Raw genomic sequence first — 17,960 nt, forward strand, 5'->3', positions numbered from 1 at the left:
TGGGCATACTGTGTGATGTTCCAAAACAATTATAATAGCTTAATTTTTAGTTTCATTGACCACAGATTTGCATAACTCATTATAATAGTAATAATAATTGAAACATTGCAAGAATTACCAAAGTGTGATACAGAGGCACGAAGTGAATATTATACTGTTGGAAAAGGGTACAAATAGAATTGCTTAAAGCGTGGTAGCCACAAACCTTCATTTTGTAAAACATGCAATATCTACAAAACACAATAAAGTGATGCTCAATAAAACAAAGTATGTCTCTACTAACTTAAACTTATTTCAGAAGATAATATAAGCCAATTTCTTTGGATATTGTTTGTTGTCTCATTAGATATTCATCTTCTGGGGAAATATTCTGTCTACCACATCCTAAGCTCTGGAATCATTCTTGCATAGATTTCTAACAAATTTAATTGTGTGGTAATGTTTAGATGCCCTATTTTTATTTGTTTGTTTGGTTTTTGATTTTTGGTTTTTTGGTTTTTTTTTTTTGAGTTAGAGTCTCACTCTGTCTCCGTCCTCAGACAGATATTGACTACCGTTAATCCCACCTCCCTTCCCCTTCCTATCCCCCCCATAGTTTCCCAGCACTGTCAATTCTTTTTTTATAGTATTGTGATAAATGTTCAAGGTCCACTATATGAATGAGAACATGTGATACTCAGATCTTTGTTTCTGTGAGAGATCACTCAGTATTATAGACTCTAGTTCCATCCAGGTTGCTGCGAAATTCATGATTTTGTTCTTTTTATGGCTGTGTAGTATATGCCACCAAAAACCATTTTAAATGATTGATGGAAAAAAGATACTTATATTTCTAATAATGAGTCCCAAATAGTTTTAAATATATACAACACTAAATGTAAAATTATTTTATAATTGAAAACCAAGATCTCTAAGGACATTTATCTGCAGTAAATGGTGAGTTTTCCCCAACCTTGCCCTCAGTAACAAAGCAGGAGTGATGGGCAAGAAGATAGAATAAGCATTAGACATCCAAAAATGGCATCTAACAAAAGGCTCAGATTCATCAAACGTATTCAGGGAGGTGTCTTCCTATAGCCACTGAAATATTTTAAAAGGCCAGAAGACAAACATTGCATGCATGTCCTAAATTTTATCACAAGCATAGTTTTTACAAAATCAAATTAATAGGAGAGTACGTGCCACTAATGATCAAGAAAGTTTAGTAAAGGACAGATCCTCTACACAGAAATTATAAATGATGCTAATGTCAAGGACAGCATTCTTCTTACATTTTTATGTTCAAAATATTAGGTTAATGTGCATTTTCTAAATTTTTCTAAAATCCAGAAGTGACTAACAGAGTCAAATCAAAGCTTACAACTTGCCCTATTTGGTTTACAGAATGTACTCCCTTTTTTGCCAACAGATATAAATGCATCTTAGTCTACTTGACTAAATTTAAATTAAAACACTTAAAACATTCCAGCATTTGCTGTAAAGTTAAGTACTGTCAATTAACTTTTGATACAATAGTTTACTTCAGAAATACCTACCAAGCCATCTACAGATAAGGTTAAAATCTGCAAAAGGAAAGGAACAAAATTGGCATATTAATTATTTTAATGTTGCACAGATATACACATATAATTTAAATTGCCAATATATTTCATGACAATATAAGTATAGTCTTAGTTTATATATTTATTTTGAGAGTGCAGAGTGTCATACTAACAACAATATGATAATGCTTGCTTATATCCAGCATCTTGTCTAATAATTGTTTATAATATATGCCTTATATGCTCTGTTATAATATTCTCGTGCTTGCTGTTCAAATAAAAAAACAGCATTTCTCTAAATTTGTCTAAAATATTAACATGTCATATTCAGAATATCACCAATCTTACTAGTTAGAAATGTGTTCTGTTACATTTATTAGTGAAATAGAATATATTTTTATTTGCACCCAACTACAGAAAATAAAAAGATTTATTTTCAAAAGTACCTCATATTACTGCCTAAATGTGTTTCTGTAATAAAGTGTAGAAAAATCATGCCACAAATAAATTAGAGGTTGAATTTTTATATGCCCAAAGGCTATTTATCCATCTGCTTGCCAAACTATTAACTAGGAATGTCATATATTCAAAAGTCAATTTAGCTAAAATACTGATTTCTCTATTCCTTACTTAATTACACAGAATGCTTGATTGTTTTCTATGAAGTATTGTTGCACAAGTATCAAATTGGTCATAGTCATTTCCCACATTAAATTGACATTTATTTAATATGATGCATTTTTTTCATTCCAAAGAAATAGATGAGATAATGCCCCATTAAAAGTTAATTGATTATTTTTATATGTTTTTTTATCTGTAATAGAAGTCAACACAACTCCATTATTTGTATTAAAATTTAAGGTAGTCATCAAGAAACAGTAGATTGTAATAGAATTTTCTTTATAACCTTTCTTGTTATGTATAACACATTAAATGAATTAGTTTTTGACAAATATAAACATTCAAAATATTTTTATTCCTTGACATGAATAGAGATAATGCTTACATTAAATTTTTTATTTCTAATATTACGTCTCTAAATAAGATAACTTGAAAAAGTGTACATATGTGTATATATAATATATATATATATATATATTTTTTTTTTTTTTTCTGAGTTGGAGTCTCACTCTGTCGCCCAGACTGGAGTGCAGTGGCCGCTCCCGGCCACTGCAGCCTCGACCTGCTGGGCTCCGGCGATCCTTCCGCCTCCTCCTTCTGAGTAGCCGGAATTACAGGCGCGCGCTACCACGCCCGGCTGATTTTTTGATTTATTGTAGAGATGCGGTCTCGCTGCCCAGGCGGGTCTCGAACCCGCAGGCTCAGGCAATCCACTCACCTCAGCCTCCCAAAGGCGTGGGATTACAGGCTGAGCCACCGAGCCCGGCTTGTATATATATATTATATACACATACACATATATATACACACATGGTGTATAGTGACATTTATTTTATTTCATTGGCATTTAATATTAACCCCTATGAAATAATGGTAAGTGATGTCCATTATTTATAATATATTTATTAATAATTTGCATCCACAATGATATTAAACTACATTTGCATACAATATATTAAATCTGATTAAAAAGATGTATTGTTTCCTTAAATTATTCAGGAAGATGAAATAGATGAATAAACCAATTATAAATATTGAATAGTGACTTTTTTATTGATTTCTCATCCTACAGTAATTAAACCTGCAACTAGCAAGTAGTGAGCACCATATAAATAGTAAATACCCTCTGTCATGTATATTTAACCAGAAAAATTAAGATTAGGTTGTAAACATATGAGTTGTCTTGAGAAAGATAGGGAAAGTTTTATGAAATCTACATGTACAAATTATCATGTAGTTTTTAAAAAGTGTTCATGTTACAGACTTAAAGACACATTTCTTTGATATGAATCTGATTCTGTTTTACATCTCTTCTGTAATATTCTGTCTCCTAAGGCACAGCTAAATTACCACATCCTATACACAGCATTCACTATTTCTGCTTCTTATATATGTCTCTCTCTTTTTCACCTTTTAGAATATACATTCACGCATTTTACTAAACTCATTTTTTTATTTATAGGTGTTAATTTTCATAACTAATAGTTGCTGGATATTTTAAAAATAAAAAATATAGAAGAATGCAATGTCAGTCAAACTCTGCCTTACTATGACTGTGCATCCGTTTACCAGAAATGTATACTTTATTTAAGTATTTGTATTTGTAGATATTATTTTGGCCACTCCATTATTTTATACGTATAATAATATTTGATAATTTTAATATTTTTACAGTATATGTTTTCTCTTAATAATAAAAGATAATTTTAGTTTTATTAAATAACTCCATCTAAATTTTCAATATTCTCCCTTTATGTGACATGCATTAATAGTTATATAATTTCTAGTTCCTATAAAAATTTATTTGTTATATTCTCAAATTCTACTTCTTATTTGATTTACTTTAGACAGATCTTTTATACCTTACCGTAAAAATTATGCTAGTATCACAAACCCACTCTTTTCTTCATCTCCCCTACCTCTTTTGTCAAGGTTGAAAATGTTTGCATTCTATTCTGAAGCAAAATTATTTTTCACATTTTAAAGGTGTATTTTAAATTAGAAAATTATTTAAAGAACTTTCACTTACTATAAATATTCAATTCTGATTAATTACAGAAATAGTTTTGCTGACAGAATTGTACTATACTTTCTAGAAGTTCATTCCAAATAGCCATATGCTGAAAGAATCAGGAGTGAGCAAATTGCATCTTTTGCTGGAAATGTGCTTTATTTTATTTTACTTCAAATTGGGACCATAATTTTATATCTTTTATGCAGATTCTCTAATTGCCTTTTTTTCCCCCTGAATATACTATGCTTTTTTATATCCTCAGGACAAAAAAAGCACAATCTTCCAGAAAACATCCAGTTTCTTTTCCCCCACTTACCCTAGACATCTGACTCCTTTCTCCAATCCAGATAAGTAGTGGTAAGCCTACTTCCCAGGAGTTATCCGAACACTTTCCATCACTGCATTTGTAAAAAAAAAATAAATGCAATGTTTGTATGTTTGTTTTTTTACATCTAATATCCTCTCCAATTTTGATAATCATGTCAATTCTGTTGAGGTAAAAGGAGTGTTCTAAATGAACTGTGTGAGCCTATGACTATGTTTTTAAAAAATGGATTTATTTTTCCTTTCCTCTGCATTGATAAGACGGCATGAGTATAGAACTTTGGCATCCAAATCATTTTCCCTAAGCACGATGGAGGGTTTTCTTATGATTTCTAGAGACCACATTTTTTTATGAAAGGTTTCTTGCCAAGCTCTGGTCATATTTCTTGGAAAGTAAGCTTCTTTACAACTACAGATTGGTGAATTTTCCCGAGATAGTGATGTTTAACAGGTATTCTTTCACTCATCATGTTTACGCTTAAGGAGTGCTGCATATTTGATGAATTGTGCCTGCTTTTGGTAAGAAATTGGCTTATATGATTTCTTTTTAAGTTATTGTCTCCTTATTTTTTTTTCTTGATCTCTGTTTCTGGAACACACATTTGTCTACTGGCTTATGAATGGTAACTTTGCTATCTTTCACATCTTTTAATCTCTGTCTTCTAATTCTAAGGGTGTAAAAATTCTACTTATTACATTTTTACAGCCAAAATCATTTTGGATGTTTTATAATTTACTGAATTCTTTGTCATATGCATCTGTGGTTGGCTGTCTATTCACTATTTCATCCACAAATTTAACATCTGAGAAAGTTTGATCTTTAAGTAGGGAACTTCTAGTATTTTCTCACAGTTTTGGTGGGAAGTATTTATGGACTTTTCTTAATTGTTCTGACTTCTACGTATGTGTTGGTTTCTGTTTAGTCTGCCTATTTTCTAACTTTATATCATTCTCCATGTAGCCCTTTATTTTCCCACATCACTGATAAGTGTTTAAATGCTGATGCTAGTTATACTCTCTCTGTATATTCAAAATTGTACATTAGGCTTCATTAGAGATACACATACTAATTATTTCAGTGGGTAGTAAACCACACACCTTTTTGTTCTGATCAGTAACCCTGAAGTCAGTTGTAGTTTACTCACAATTTATTTTCTTTTTAACAGATAGGAAGAGAGAAGTGATCTGAATTTGACTCTTTGTATCTAAGAAACTCCAACATTAGTAGATCATGGGTGTGAGTATGTGCATGTGTAGAAATAATTGCCAATTTTTACCTTTCAAGAATGAGTTTTGAAAAGCCAATCTTTTCATTATAAAAGCTCAGTATTTTTGCCTTCTCCTACTTTTTTTTTTCCTAGACATGTCTGTTTATACTTTAGGTTAATGTAGGGATTACAGCAACTGGTAATGATAGGAAATGGAGACTCAATGATGCATGCAAGTCTTTATTCTGCTCTCTGGACAATCTTTTGATTTTTGTATGGGATAATCTCCTGGAATCATTCCTCATTATCCCATGCTTATGACCTCTGAACTGCACCTTGTAAACTTGTATTGTCTTATACTGATTGACTTAAGACCTGATTCTCCCTTGCTGATGTTGCCTCAACTGGCTATTCGTGCGTCGTAGAGCGAATGCCAAGTTTTTAGCTATCTCTCCCCAGATTTTTTTTGTTTTTTTTTCTATCATGGGTCCCTTTGTGACTGAGCTCTTACTATGGCTTGAATATTTTTGTTTCCTCTAAAACACTTGTGTTGAACAATTAGTCTCCAATGCAAAAGTGTTGGCTGATGGGGCCTAATGAAAGGTACATTGTCCATGAGGGCTCTGCCTCTAAAATAGATTAATGCCCCCATAAAAAGGACTTATGGAAGTGGGTTTGCTCTCTTCTGCTCTCCTTCCAAGTAGAGAACACTATGTTCCTTCTCTCTGGAGTATGCAGCAACAAGATTCCATCTTGGAACTAGGGACTGAATCTGCTAGTGCCTTGATTTTAGACTTCTCAGCCTCCATAACTGAGAAATAAATTTCTGCTCTTAAACATGTTACCCAGGTTCATACACTCTTTTATGGGAGTACAAACCAGACTAAAACAATTTTCTTGCTTCTCATCATGGCTGCCCTATGACAAATCCACTGACTCTCTAAACAGCTATCTTATGTCTCAATTAGCTTACACAGTATTCTCAATTTACTTCATATCGCAAAAGGAGTCGAGAGACACTCAAGAGTACAAGTTTGGGCTTCTTTCTGCTGTTCTGCCTTATCATTTATTAACAGCTTCCCTGTGCTAGCACAGAAGGTCCTCATCACACAATCCCAACTGTGCCGATGTCATGAAAAATGTTTTGCTTCTATATCTAACATCTATTATACTTTTTAAGACAGATAAAAGGCAATTAAACACTTGTAGGCCTTTGTCTCTCTTCCATTTTTCTCATACTAGCAGAGAAAAAAACCAGATAGCTTTCTTTTCTTTTTTCTTTGTGATGGAATTTGTTTTATATAATTTTTTTAGCCTTAAAATAAGAATACTTCAGGGTAGGTAAATCATAATGCAGATGAGTATCCTTAAAGCACAATGGAAGAAGCGCTATGATTTTATTGAATTAGACTTTGCTCTTGATATGAGAATTACTGAAAACCTAGAATGAGGAGTTACTGAGGATAAACAGACATTGTTTTGCTATTCCTCACATATAATGTTTTTATATAGCCTTGATTTTTTATATTCTTAATTATCTTATTTGTCTAATAAAGTTTTATCTGTTTGTTATAATACATAGCATCTGAGTTAATCACCGTATTTTTACTTCCAGGCTGTTGTTATTTCTCATTTAAGTTACTACACCTGCTTTCTAACTTTCAGACTTCAGTCTTGACCACGTACTAATTAATTACATATACTTTGTAAGGAAAACTCAATCATTTTATTTGTCTGCTTAGATTTGTCTTAAACTCCCTTTTGATACAATACAGTCCAAATACGTAAATACAAGTTATTGAGACCCTACAATAATTTTTTTTTTTTTTTTTGAGTTGGAGTCTCACTCTGTGCCCAGACTGGAGTGCAGTGGCCGCTCCCGGCCACCGCAGCCTCGACCTGCTGGGCTCCAGCGATCCTTCCCCCTCAGCCTTCCGAGTAGCGGGAACTACAGGCGCACACTGCCATGCCCGGCTAATTTTTGATTTATTGTAGAGATGAGGTCTCGCCAAGTTGCCCAGGCGGGTCTCGAACCCGCTCAGGCAGTCCACTCACTTCAGCCTCCCAAAGGCGCGGGATTACAGGCTGAGCCACCGAGCCCGGCTCCCTCTTTCTTCTTGATGCTTAATCTCTTTTAACTCCTCAATTATGCAATGGTTTCATTTGTCCTTTGGCTATTAAACATGTTGATTCATTCACTTGGATGAGTTTTCAATCTTTCATCCTTCTTTATTGATTGAGACACTTCAATCTTTTCAGTCTCAGTTTAGAAGTTAGTTGTCCTGGAAAAAAACTACTGTAATTTTCCCATCATGATTAGATTAATATCATTTATTGTTTGTTTGCTTTTTTTTTTTTTTGAGTTGGAGTCTCACTCTGTCGCCCAGACTGGAGTGCAGTGACCGCTCCCTGCCACCGCAGCCTCAACCTGCTGGGCTGCAGTGATCCTTCCGCCTCAGCCTTCCAAGTAGTCGGAATTACAGGCATGCGCTACCACCCCGGCTGATTATTTTTGATTTATTGTAGAGATGAGGTCTCGCTGTCCGGGTCTCGAACCCGCGGGCTCAGGCAATCCACTCACTTCAGCCTCCCCAAGGTGCGGGATTACAGGCTGAGCCACCAAGCCTGGCATGTTTGCTTTTTTAAACATGTTTTACATTCCCTACTATTGCACTTAGTGAAATACATTAAAATTGTATAGGTTCATCTCTTCATCATCTCTGAGAAAATGAGCTTGTTTACTACTCTTTTTCCAAGGTAAAGCACAGTGGATCACACAAATTACATAGGTATTTTACCATTACTTCTAGTATACCATATCTTTTGTTTTGTTAAAATTTGTCAAATTTTTCTTCTTAAAGTAATACTACTACTGCACACACACACCTATTTAAGATAGTAACTCAATAATTCAGTGTTGATTTTTCTCTAAATCTCTATATTATCTAAATATTTTTCAGATTGCATATTAAAACAGATTGCTAATCTATTAGAGTTAATGTATCTTTCTGAGTATAATGATGTCTTATTAATCATCATACTATAATAGTGTATAGTATTTCATAGTATACCAATGGTTATTATAAACATATATCTCATTATAGTATTTAAATTTCATTGAAGTGTTTTAGGTAGAAGGGGAAACTATAATTTTCATTATATATATATGAGGAAAATCATGTTCAGAGGAAATAGATGATGTAGAAAAACGTTAAATGATTATTAGTGGAGAGAGGTAGGATTTAGATTTTCTGATCTATGCTGAATACTGGCATGTACGATATGCTTTTGTTATTATTTTCCAAATTTTTACACCTGCTATTTAAACAACAAGTATATGACTGTAGATGGAATAATGTTTTCTTCTGTTTAAGAAAATAAGGATGAGAGAAACTTATTACCTGGCTCATAATGAGTGAAGAGGGGACAAGAGAGAGCATGTCAGTTTTTATCTTGTTTTACTTGCTATACATCTCTTCCCTACCACACTCTAGATTTACATTGCAATTTTCATGTTATTATAAGCACTTTCACTTCCATTGCCTTTTGTGATTGCACAACAATCTGTACAAGTACTGTGCCTGTTGAAATGAGAAAATGATGGAAGGCATATCTAAATAACTTTCCCAAAATATACTGGTGGTATTTGGAAATGCTGAGATTGGCACTTAAAGTGCTTTAAAGTGCTTATCTCAGTTTCTAGTTCTTTCTCTCTTTTAAAAAACTATACCATGTTGCTTCTCCAACAATTTTATGAGAGGAAAGTAAAAATATATAGAGATATTTCAAACTACAATTAAATTGAAAGATGTGCATTTAGAATACTGTGTCTATTAACCTGTCCAAAATACTTAACTTTCTTCATAATTGTTTCTTTGCAATTTATGTGTAAAAATATTAAACCCACAAGACTGATAAATGTAGTGCTCTTAGTATAGGGGCTTAAGAATAGTTTTTCAATAAATAATAATTTTGATATTATTATTTGTATTAGTATCATACAAAAATTATTGGTATTCTTTATATACTGAGAAAAACATCCTAAGATATTTTTGCCACCTTTTTCTTCTTTTCTTTTGTATCTTATTTTTGAGCCTAAAATTTAAGATAAGATTAAATTGTGAAGTAAAATATAACCTTTTTTAGAACCAAATTACAATGAATAGATAACCAATAAAATTTTATTGAAAATGCTTAAACGCAAGGAAATGTATTCAAAGTCTTACTAAAATATGTAGCCATAAGCTAACTTCTTTTAAAATTTTTATAATTTTTATTTTATTATTATTATTATAAAGATGTGGGGTACAATTCAGGGCTAGGTATACATAATGATTATGCAGGTACCCTTGTTGATTCAGTTTCCCTCAACTGCCAATTCCATCCTCCCTTGCCTGACAGTTTCCCACTACAGTCAATCCTTTTCTTACAGTATTATGATAATTGTTCAAGGTCCACTTATGAGAGAGAACATATGGTACTCTGTTCTTTGTTTCCGTGAGTGATCATTGAGCTGATTGACTTAAATACATCCAAGTAGCTGCAAATTTCATATGTTTGTCCTTTATGGCTGCATAATTTTCCATTGTGTACATTACCACATTCTTTTTAACTGGTCCAGCCTTGATGGGCAGCATGGTTGGGTCCATGTTTTTGCTATTGTAAATAGAGCTGCAACAAACATTCCTTTGCAGGTGTCTTTTTCGTAGAATGATTTAAGTTCCTCCAGGTATATTCCCAATGGGGAATTGCTGGGTCATATGGAAGGTATATTTTTAGTTCTTTCAAAAATCGCCACATCATCTTCCAGCGAGGTCGCACTAGCTTGCATTCCCACGAGCAGTGTAGAAGTGTTTCTCCCCACATTCTTGCCAGTATCTGTGGTTGTTTGTTTTATTAATGGTGGCCATTCTTACTGGGGTTAGGTAGTATCTCAATGTGGTTTTAATTTGCATTTCTCTGATGATGAGTGAGGCTGAGCACTTTTTCATGTGTCTGTTAGCTGTCCATATATCTTTTTTTGAGAAGTGTTTAGTCATGTCTTTTGCCCAATTTTTAATGGGGCTGTTTGTTTGTTTTTTTCCTTTCTTTATGTTTGAGTTTCTTATAGATCCTAATGTTAGGCCTTTGGCAGATATAGAGTTGGCAAATATTTTTTCCCATTCTGTGGGCTGTCTCCCTGCTCTCTTGATGGTTTCTTGAGTTCCCATATGTCTATCTTATTTCTTATGGCATGGGCACATGGGGTTTTGATCAGGAATTGTTTGCCAGTTCCAATTTCCATAAGGGTGTCTCCTGCATTTTCTAACATTCTTACAGTTTGAGATTTTATGTTTAGGTCTTTGATCCATTTAGAGTTAATTTTTGTGTATGGTGAAAGGTAGGAGTTCTGTTTCAATCTTCTGCATGTGATCAACCAGTTTTCCCAGCACCATTTAATGAATAGGTTCTCCTCTCCCCAGTGGTTGTTGTTAGAGGCTTTGTCAAAGATGAGTTGGTTGAGAAATTGAAGTTTTGCTTCCAGAATCTCTATCCTGTTCCACTGGTCTATATGTCTGTTCTTGTACCAATACCAGGTTGTTTTGATTACTGTAGACTTTTAGTAAAGTTTGAAGTCTGGAAGTGTGATACCTCCTTCTTTGTTTCTTTTGCTAAGGATTGTTTTGGCTATTCATGGTCTTTTATGTATTAATATTAATTTCTATATTGTCATTTCCAGGTTGGTAAGAATGATGTTGGTAACTTAATGGGTATTGTGTTGAATCTGTAGTTTGCCTTTGGTAGGATGGACATTTTTACAATGTTGATTCTTCCTATGCAAGAACATGTAATATTTTTCCATTTGTTTGGGTCTAATTGGATTTCTTTGAGCAGTGTTTTGTAGTTCTCACTGTAAAGGTCTTTCACTTCTCTGGTTAGGAAAATGCCAAGATAGTTCATTTTTTTGTGTGTGTCGCTATGTAAATGGGATTGCGCTTTTAATTTGGTTCTCTGCCTGCTTGTTTATGTATAGGAATGCAACTGTCTTTTGCACATTTATTTTGTACCCTGAGATTTTGCCAAATTCCTTTATCAGTGTAAGCATGTTTTTGACAGATTCTCTTGGATTTTCAAGTTATGGGATCATATCATCTGCAAAGAGGGATAACTTGACTTCCTCTTTTCCTATTTGGATATCCCTAATTTCCTTCTCATGTCTAATTGTCTGAGCTAGGACTTCCAACACAATATTGAACAAGAGGGGTGAGACTGGGCAGCCTTGTCTTGTTCTGTTTTTCAGTGGAAATGTTTCCAGCGTCTGTCCATTTATCAATATGTTAGCAGTAGGTTTATTGTAAATGGCACTTACTATTTTGAGGTTTGTTCCTTCTATACCTAGGTGTTAGAGGATTTTTATCAAGAAGGGATGCTGGATTTTATCAAAAGCTTTTCAACATCTAATGATATAATGATGTGGTTCTTGTTTTCACATCTGTTGATGTATTGAATTACATTTATGGTCTTGTGAATGTTGAACCAGCCCTGCATCCTGGGGATGAAGCCTACATGGTCATGGTGGATGATTTTTTAGATGTGTTTTTGGATCCAATTTGTTAGAATCTTGTTGAGAATTTTTGCATCTATGTTTGCATTTCTTTTTTTGTTGCATCTTTAGGTATCAATGTGATGTTAGCTTCATAAAATTATTTGGGGAGAATTCCACCTTTCTCAATTGCCTGGAATACTTTTAATCAGAATGGTATCAGCTCCTTCTTGTACGTTTTGTAGAATTCTGCCTGAAAGTCATCTGGTCCAGGGCTTTTTTTTTGGCGGGGGGTAGTTTTCATATGACAGACTCAATTTCCTAGGTTGTTATGTGTTTGTTTAGTATCTCAGTATCTTCTTGTTTCAACTTGGGAAGGTTGTGTGATGTCAGAAAGTCCTCCATTTCATTTAGGTTATCAAGTTTTTTCCATATAGATGTACATAGTAATCAGTGATAATCTTTGGTATTTCTTTGGTGTCAGTAGTGGTTTGATCTTTTGTATTTCTGAATGTGTTTATTTGGGCTTTTTTTCCCTCTTTTTCCTGGTCATTCTGGTTTGGAGTGTATCAATCTTGTTAATTCTTTCAAAGAACCAGCTTTTTGTTTTGTTGATATTTTCTATGATATTTTAATTCTGTGCTCTGATTTGGGCTCTTATTTTGTTGATTTGTTTTCTTCTGCTAAAGTTATAGTTTTGGTGGTCTTCTCTTTCCAGCTCCCTTGGGTGATTTGTTAGGCTCCCAACTTGTGATCTTTCCATTTTCTTTATGTGTGTTCATAGACATATAAATTTCCCTCTGAGAACAGCTTTCAGGGCATCCCAGAGGTTTTGGTAAGATGCTTATTCATTTTAATTTCTTTCTAGGAATCTTTTAATTTCTGCTTTGATTTCAGTGTTGACCCAGTAGTTGTTCAGCATCATGCTATTTAGTATCCATGTCTTTGTGGGCTTTGGAGAAATTTTGTTGGTGATAAAATTTATTTTTATTCCACTGTGGTCTGAGAAGGTGCATGGCAATATTTCAACCTTATGGAATTTGTTTATGCTTGATTTATGGCCATGAATGTGATTGATCTTAGAGTACATTCCATGTGGTGATGAGTAGAATGTATATTCTCTGGTTTTGGGTGAAATAATCTGTAGGTATCTATTAAGCCCATTTGGTCGAATGTCAAGTTTAGGTTCTGGATATTCTTGTTGATTTTTTGCCTCAATGATCTATCTAGGGCTGTTATGAAATATTCAAGTCTCCTGCTATAATAGCGTTAGAGTCAATATACTTTTTTAGTTTAATTAGTAGATGCTTTAAAAATGCTCGTGCTCTTGTGTTGGGTGCACATATGATCAGAATGTATATTTCTTTTTGATGGATTGAACCTTTTATCACTATGTAGTGTCCTTTTACATATTATAAAATTTTTAATAGCTTAAGATTGTTTTGTCTGATATTAAGATCGCAACTCCTGCCTTCTTTGTGATCCTTTTGCCTGGAAACTCATTTTCCATCCTTTAACCTTGAGTCTGTGTACATCCCTTTTGGTGAGATGAGTTTCCAGGATGTAGCAAATAATTGAGTCATGGTTTCTTATCCAGTTTGACATTCTTTGTCTCTTCAGTGGTGCATTTAGTTCATTCACATTTAGGCTGATTAATGAAATGTGATTGTTTATTCCTGTCATGAGATTCTTATAAAGTTTTTTATTTGTTTAGTTGTTTTCTTTTGACTTTGGTGCTGATGTATGTGTGTGTTTTCAAGTTTCTTGTTGCACTGTATTCTCTGTTGATTTTGTACTCTGCTGTTCTCTTGGGAAGTGTGTGGTCAATCTTTTTCTTCTTTCTTCTGTGCTTAATACTTTTTTAAGTGTCTCCTATAGAGCTGGTCTGGAAGCTGCATAATCTATTAGGGGTTGGATGTCTGGGACGGATTTTTATTCTCTATCACTGATGAAGCTGAACTTGGCTGGATAGGAAATTCTTGGTTGAAATTGTTTATCTTTGAGGACTTTGAATATAGGACTCAGGTCCGTTCTTGCTTGTAGTGTTTCTGCTGACAGGTCTGCTGCTAATCTGATTGGTTTTCCCAGGTAGATAGTCTGACCTTTCTTTCTTTGCTACCTTTAGAATTTTTTCTTTTGTGCCTACTTTGTGTAGGTGAATTACTAAGTGTCTAGGGATTGGTCTTCTCATTTGATTTCTTATGGATATTCTCTGTATCTCCTGTGCTTGGCAGATCATATTTCTGGTAAGATGGGGAAAGTTTTCTTGGATTACCTCCTGGAACACTTGTTCCAGGTTGTTCTCCATTCCTCTTTCTTCTTCTGGGATACCAATCAGGCATCCCAGAAGAAGAAAGATTATGTTCAGCTTCTTAACATAATCACACATCTCTTATAGACTTTATTCTTTCTGAGTCTTCTTTCTATGTGTTTACAGATTGGGTTAATTCCATATTTTGATCTTCAAGTTCTGAGACTCTTCAGCTAGATTAATTCTGCTTTCCATGCTTGTCATCTTATTTATTTCCTGGATGGAATTTTTTATTGGCAAAATCTCTGTTACAAGTTCTTGCAGTGTGCATTTTGGCTTTCTTCAGTCTTATTCACTCTTTCCAACCATTCCCTAATTCTTGTCATATTCTGGGGCCAGTCGTTGGTGACTTCTATTGTTTGGGCACCAAGGTCAGATTTTTCAGGATTTTTCTCTTTGGTACACATTTGGCACACTTGAAATTGCTGTGGTCTTCCTCTGGTTTTTCCTCATTTGTGACAGATATCTTGGTTTTCTCTTTAGTTCTGTCACTCATCAGTGGGAGATGGTTTCCCTTCTGATGTTTGATCACCCCTCTGTTTTCCCCTGATCTGTGCTCTGGATTTGTTCTATTTTGAAGTAGTATGGTGGATGGGAAGCTTTGCTGTCTCTTGTAGTTTTTGAAAGTTGAATAAAGCAGGGGATGAGGCACTAGAATTCAGAAATTATTTACAAATTAAAATGTTCTCTTATTGTGGTATGTGTTCCTGGAGACCCACTCTCCACCACCACTCTATATGATGATGCAAAGCAGAAACCAACTCAAAAAACAATTGGACACACAGACACACAGACATACACACACACCCCAAACAAACTGGAATAACAACAAAGTGAAACAAAACAATCAACAAAAACCAAAATAGCTGAACACACTCACACTCATGCCTAGCACAAAGCGAATGGAGAAGAAAATCAGAAAGACTGAAAATAAAAAGGAATTCAGATTGAACCCTCACACATATATTGACACACACCTTAATAAAAAGTGAAAAGAAAAAGAAGCAGAAGAACAGAAGAGCAAAAACAAACCAATAACAACAACAATAAAGTTGAAAAATGAACCCTCAATCATTCACATACACACATAAACAGAAAACAACAGGTAAAAGAAGAGACATGAAAAAAAAGAAAAAAATTGGGGAGGATGCTGATCAAACCCTCACATACACATTCAGCACAAAGGGAAAATATTTAAAAAGTAGATGAACTAACAAATAAACAGGCAAAAAATTTAAAATAATTTAAAAAATTAAAAATTGAAAACAAAAAAGCATGAAAAACAAAAAAACCTGCCCTCTTTTGGCTTGCTCTGTAATTATTCCTCTAATCAGGTCTCTCTTGCAGAGCCACCTCTTTCACTCTCTCCTCAGTGTGTGAAGCAGGGAAGGAGAGGGGCACTGGAGTTGGGTGTGGCTGCAGTCCTCCTCTCCCACTCTATTACGGTCAAAGAGATCTCCTCCAGTGGAGAGGTGTGGGGTAGTCTCTTCCCCAGGTGTGTAACTCACCAGGGATGCCCCAGCCAGGCCTATCCAGGAATGGAGTACTCCTAGTGCAACTGATATCCATGTTCCGCCTGGGTTTGTCACTCTCAGTTGTGGCCCATCTGTGTGGGATTGCTGGGGAGGAGGGGGTTTGGGTCAGCTCTGAACTCACTACTGATCTCATTGGAGTCCTTCCTCATTCTCTTCTGGCCACAACCTTTGTCCTGTGACTGGATCAGGATAGGGGGAGGGGCACCTGGGACTCAGGACTCCTCAGGTCCCTCTGAAGTTTGTGATTTCAGGATATTCCCTCTGGGTCATGATCTGCCAGTCACAGAGGTTGGGTCTGTTGTTCCATGGTGAGCAAACCAGAGTACTTTCCTCCCCCACCTTCAAGATGGTGGTGGTGTGCCTCTCTTGTCCTCTTCCATGGGACTCTGCATCTGGATTTCCTCCACAGCTCCTGCTGGCAGTGCCCTGCCAGGCGCTGAAGTTGTGAGGCAAAGCCTGTAGCTGGCAGTGTCTCCTGCTGCAGTGGTGAGGCAGAGCATGGAGTGGCAGTTTCTCCCCACCACTTCCTCACAAGAAAACTTTTGTCCTTTTAAAAAAAATGGCACTCAGCTTCTGCAACCCAGGAAGAGTCAGGGACCAAGCAAAGAAGCTGAGGCACCAGCTGCTGCACCAGGGCCCTGGCCATTTGACGTGAGTCCCCACTTAGTCAGTTTCTCCCAGTATTTTCTTCTCAGGAAGGGTTTTGTTGATTTTTTTAAAAATGGCACACAACTTCTGTGTCCCAGGGATCACTAGGATCCTAGCCCAGCAGCTGCGGCTCCAGGAGCTGCACTAGGAGAGCCCTGATTGCTAGCTCCCTAGCACTCACTCACTCACACGCCCACTTGCTCACCAGTACATACACAAAATTTTCCATACACTCACTCACTCACACCAGGACTCGCATAGACTGACTGGCTCAGCTGCTATCTTCCCAATCTCCCTCTGCATCTTTAAATTATCTTCAGTAATCATATTTCTTTCTTTACCAAAATATGTATAATACATATGTGTATATATTATTAACTATATGTACTTAATATACATTAAATATTTTTTAAAAATATAAAACATTTAAATGTTAATATTTAAATAATAAGTATATTATTAAATACATATAGATTAAATAATAAATATATTATTAAATCCTCTAATGCAGACAAGTTGGTGATAAATTTCTGAGTTTTTTTTATTGTCTGATAATTTCTCCTTTTGAGGTACAAAATTCTAGATTAGCATATATATATATATATTTGTGACAAAGAGTGAGCCTGTACTTTGTTAATATTATTTAATTGTTTTCTGGCCTCTATTATTTCTATTTACAAATTTTCTGTTCATCTATTTATTTACAGTTAACCTACTTTTTTCCTTGCTCTTTCCTTCTACTTGGGTTTTATCAGTTTTACTAAAACATTTCTAATTGTGGGATTGTTTTTGTTTATCCTACTTCTTAAATTTGTAGATTGATGACTTTCATCAAATTTGGATATTTCTCCATTAATATAGTTTATAATTTTGCTTTTTTCTTGTTCTTTTCAATTATTGATATTCAATGATTAATGTGAGACATTATCACAGTAACCTGTTTGTTTCATTTTATTTTGATTAATTCTAGCCTTTTAATTTAATTTATTTATTTTTTTTACTAGAGATTAAAAACCTCACTTATTGCCCAAGCTGCAGTGGTGTACCCACAGTTCACTGTAACCTCAAACTCCTGGGCTGAAGCAATTTTCCCATATCAGCCTCCCAAGCAGCTAGGACTACCATGTTTGGCTAATTTTGTTGTTGGTCTTGGAGATGAGATCTCTCCATGTTGCCCTGAATGGTCTTGAACTCTTGTCCTCAAATGATTCTCTTACCTCAGTCTCCCAAAGCAC

Source organism: Carlito syrichta, unplaced genomic scaffold (assembly GCF_000164805.1).
Source record: "Carlito syrichta isolate Samal-C Ts95f unplaced genomic scaffold, Tarsius_syrichta-2.0.1 Scaffold305833, whole genome shotgun sequence".
NCBI classification, from domain to species: domain Eukaryota; kingdom Metazoa; phylum Chordata; class Mammalia; order Primates; family Tarsiidae; genus Carlito; species Carlito syrichta.